General features: G+C 41.6%; 1 protein-coding gene across 5 annotated transcripts in view; it reads left to right on the forward strand.

The window, feature by feature from the left end:
- The window catches only part of LOC121703875 (glycerol kinase-like), a 73,152-nt gene that overhangs the window by 24,770 nt on the left and 43,382 nt on the right, over positions 1-5,000 (forward strand). The window lies entirely within an intron of this gene.

Here is a 5,000-nt window from a genome sequence, read left to right on the forward strand (position 1 = left end):
CACGACAGCCCTCTTCAACCTATTCCAATTTGAAAAGTAATCCAGTAGTTGGCATGTGGGATTGTCGTTTGTCTTGATCACAGCACTGTAAACTGCAGTGCTCTTTTGGATCTCAAGGTCATCCTGGGAGAGTGACAGTGATTCTAAAGGATTCTGTGGCCACTCTCTTGCTGACTTCCACAGGAACTCCGGTCCGTGGATCCACTCATTGCATTTCATAAAGCTGCTTGCATTCATTCCTCTGGATGCTAGATCAGCTGGATTCAACTTTGTTCCAATATATTTCCATTGTCTGACAATTGTATTCTCTCTTATAACAGAGATCCTATTGGCTACAAATGTACGGAATCTTGTGTTTTCATTTGCAATGTATTTTAACACTGACTGGCTCTCTGTCCAGAAAGTTGAGCTGTTGAGCTTTATCTCTAACTCTTTTCTGAGCATCTTGTCAACTCTAACAGCTAACACAGCCGCTACAAGTTCCATACGGGGTATTGTTATCTGCTTTAATGGTGCTACTCTGGCCTTGCCAAGCATAAAAGCTACATGCACAGTATGTGTCCCTGATGTCAGTCGCAGATAGCTCACTGTACCATATGCGTCGTCACTGGCATCTGAGAAGTGATGCAGTTCAGCTTGTGTGGATGCTCCAATTCCACTTGGCTTCACACAGCGTTCCACTCTGAAGTCCTCCAATTGGTCAAGACTGGCCATCCATTTCCTCCATCTTTCTGATGCAGCCTCTGGTACTTCATGATCCCAGCTGCACTTGTTTCTGCAAAGATCCTGAAGGAGTAACTTAGCACACAAAGTTAGAGGAGACAGGAAACCAAGGGGATCATAGATTGAACTGACCATTGATAAAATGTTTCTTCTGGTGTGGGGTTTATCTTTGATAAGGATGTTAAATCTGAACATGTCACTTTCTACACACCACAACAGTCCTAGTGCTCTCTCTGTGGGGAGTGTGTCCCTGTCCAGGTCCAGCTCTTTCACCTCAGTGGCCCTATCTTCTCTAGGGATGTGTGAAAGTACAGTACGACTGTTACTCACCCACTTGGTTAGATGGAATCCACCTTTGTGACAAACAGTTGTGAGGTCTTTCACCAGGTTCACTGCTTCATGTTCTGTTCCAATAGACTTTAAGCAGTCATCAACATAAAAGTTGGTTTCAATAGTATTTATCACCTCTGGACTAAAACAATTGACATTGTCTTTGGCTGCTTGTCTCAATGCAAAGTTTGCACAGCTCGGAGAAGACACTGCTCCAAAAAGATGTACTGTCATACGATGCTCAACAGGAGGTAGAGACGCGTCACCTTTAGGCCACCACAGAAAGCGTAAGAAGTCGACATCAGACTTTGAGACTCTGACTTGATGGAACATTGATTTTATGTCAGCCATCATAGCTACAGGCTGTTGTCTGAATCTAGTGAGAACACCAAAAAGAGTGCTCGTCAGATCTGGGCCTTGGAGGAGTTCAGCATTTAGAGATGTTCCATGGAATGTTGCGCCACAATCAAACACCACCCTAATGGTGCCTTTCTTGGGATGAAAAACACCATGGTGTGGAATGTACCATACCTTTCCATCTGATCTTTGAAGTTCAGCTTGTGGCACCACCTCTGCATGTCCTTTGCTTATCACGTCCTCCAGGAATTCTGTGTACTCATTTTTGAATGTCTCATTTCTTTGGAACTTTCTTTTAAGGCCTATTAGACGCTGTTCTGCGACCTGACAGTTGTTGGGCATGACTGGACTTTCACTCCTGAAAGGTAAGTCTATACTGTAATGTCCATCTTGCAGCTTAATTGACTGCTCAGCGATTCTCATAAATCTTTTATCTTCAACTGACATTTCTTTGTCATCCATTGTCTCGTTAAAATCATAGTTGTACTGCTGTACAAGCAAATCTTCCAGCTTTGCAACTGATATTCTGTTTGCAGTAACACCACAACGCCCATTGCTGTCTGTAATGGCACTGCTTTCCAGAGGTCCATTAATAACCCACCCCAATAGGGTTTTTACTGCATAAGGCCCATCTCCATGGCTGTTGATTATTTTCCATGGCTCTATGGCTTTAGGAGCGTTGTTTCCAATCAACAACTCCACTTCACCTTTAAGTTCTGGGATGTGGATGTCACTCAGGTAAGGCCACCTAGATAGCTCTTCTTTCCTTGGAATGCTGTTGGTATCCACAGGCATACTTTTCTGTGTGTACACTTCTGGAAGCACAATGAAGTTATTTTCATTTAATGCACTAACCTCTAATCCATTCACCATGTAAGTATTCACAGATTTTTCTTGATTTATAGTTCTTAGCAGGATGTTGGTCTTTTTCCCTGTGATGTTCAGTCTGCTGAGTAGATTTTCTGTGCAAAAAGTAGCAGAGCTGCCAGTATCTAGAAATGCATAGGTATTAATGATCTTACTACCTTTTGAACTCTTAACCTGTACAGGTACGATGGACAATGTGCATTTTGGGAAATTATGTGTATTACCGGCCCCAGAATGCCCACCTGCATTGAGAGAAACCTGCATAGTGCTCACTGGTGTTTGCTCTGTTGCCTCTTTCACTTTGATATGTAAGGAACTGGGATGTTGCCTATGACATATGGAGCATTGGAGACGCTTGCTGCAGTCCTTGCTGACATGTCCAGCCTTTGTCAGGCATCCGAAGCAAACCCCATTCTGTTTGAGGAATGTTATGTTATCTCTATGTGGCTTTGACTCAAATTGTGAACACAACATCAATTCATGCTTACCAGTGCAGAAGATGCATGCTTTGTCTGGTGTTATTGCTCTTTGTTGTGACAACTTCACATCTACATTTGTAGCAAAACTACCTTTAGCAAGGGATTTCATTGGGACTTTGGATTTCACTTTGCTGGTGCTAGACTCCTGAATGTCACCAAAAACTGGGTCTGAAATTATAGTAGCTTGCTTCTCAATAAAGGACACCAGGTCAGCCATTCTTACTCTGGTGTTTCGTTGCTCCTGTAGTTCACAAGCCTTTGTGCGCCATCTTTCTCTTAATTTATATGGTAGTTTGAAGATGATCTGTTTCATGTTCGAGATTGTGTCTAGTTCTTCCATGTACTCAAGCTGCTCCATGGCATTGCAGCAACCTCTCAAAAACAATGCAAAGTCTTGCAGTGCTCTGGGGTCTTCTGATTTTATGGTTGGCCATGAGAGTGCCTTTTCTATGTAGGCGCATGAGATCTTGTATTCGTTGCCAAAATGTTCTTTCAGCAATTGCCTTGCCTTTCTATAGCCCCGGTTTGCATCCATGTGTTGGCAGCTTTTGACGAGGTCTTGAGCTTGCCCCTTTGTGTACTGGATGAGGAACTGCAGTCTGTCTTGATTATTGTCTGTTCTACTTTCAATGATATGTTCAAATGAATGAATGAAAGACTTATATTGCAAGATATTTCCATCAAAAACAGTCATATTTCCTTTAGGCAAAGTATGTAACCATTGCTGCTTTACCAAGAGGCTTGTCAATTGGTTTTGTTTTTCAAGAATCTTGGAGAGATTGTCAGATTCCTGCCCTTTCCTTGTTGTAGAAGGTCTTCCCTGTCTAGAAGGATGTTGTAGAGTGGTCTTCTCATATATGGGTTTAGTGGCAAGTTTAGACGGGATAGAAGACTGTTTTCTTTCTAGCAATAGAGGGAATTGCATATGGACTCCATCTCTAGGCCTTGTGTCCATCAATGTGTGTTCACCAAATGGCTCAGCTCTCTTTTCCATATCTTCCAGGTAAGTATTCATTGCATCTGATGTAGTATTTCCATCAATAGCTTCTGCTTCTGCATTTTTGAGGTAATTTATTTTGGCTTTATTTGCAGTTAATTCAGTTTGAATACTCAACGTCTCCCTTCTTTTCCTGAGTTGCTCTTTTTGGTAATCTAGCTGTTCTTCTTGCTCTTCTAAAGCATGTTTTTGCTTCAAAGCAGCAGCCTTGGCAAGTAGAGCTGCTCTTTCTGCTTCAGCACAGATGCGTGCTGATGCTGTGGATGAGACTGACCTGTTAGACCTGATACTAAGCACTGATCCAGCTACAGAGGCCCTCTCTTTATCAGGATAGACACACGCTTCTATCCAGCTACAGAAGCCATCTTCCTCTTTATCAGGATTGACACATGTCTCTAATCCAGAAGAAGAAACAGGAACATTAGTCTCAGAATCACGGTTTTCCATTGCATCCATCCAATTTGCAACGGTAGACAAGAAAGTATTAATTGGTTTAAGCTTTGGTTCATACCAGGTTTTTAAATCTTCATTTCTGTCTTCTTCATTTAATGTTTGTTGGTAAGTCACATGGAGCTTTTCGAATTCATCAAGCAAAGCATTAAACTTTAACATATTTCCTTTCACTTCGTCCAGATAATCATTACTAGCCATCAGCGCATTAACAATGTTCATTCTTCTCGTAAGATGAGATATTTTACCCGCTCTGGAAGAGCGCAACTTCGCTGCCGTTTCATTGAGATACTTTCCAGACAGGCCTTCTTGGCCTACTTCCTTGTCTGCATTAGAATCCATTTTTTTTTCAAAACGATCAACCTTTTCGTTTCAGCAAAAACTGTACATAAAAAACAATCAACTAGTTCCAACAAAAACGTTCTTAAATTTGTACAATCCTTATTTCAAGTCGCGTTAATTGCGTTACTTCATCAGCGGCTTTATTTCACCGGCGTCTTCTCAAACAAAGCAGCAGAGTTTAAACTTCAAAATACTCCGTGATCCATTCATTCAAAATTCAAACAAAAATGTCTTCAACAAAAGCAGTTCATTTAGATTCCATTTCAGTCAACAAAAATCGCACATACCTCCGATGCAGTTTTGTTTCTTTGTTTGTTTGTTGCGCTTCGCGCTTCGGCCTCTTTTCAAGAAAAGTTTCTCCAGGTTTAATTCCTTATGTTCTTCAGCAGCGGCAGCAGCATCATTCCATTAAAGTAATTCCATTTATTCCATTAAAGTCCAAAGCCGTATCATTG

The sequence above is a fragment of the Alosa sapidissima genome, chromosome 2 (genome assembly GCF_018492685.1).
Source record: "Alosa sapidissima isolate fAloSap1 chromosome 2, fAloSap1.pri, whole genome shotgun sequence".
NCBI classification, from domain to species: Eukaryota; Metazoa; Chordata; class Actinopteri; order Clupeiformes; family Clupeidae; genus Alosa; species Alosa sapidissima.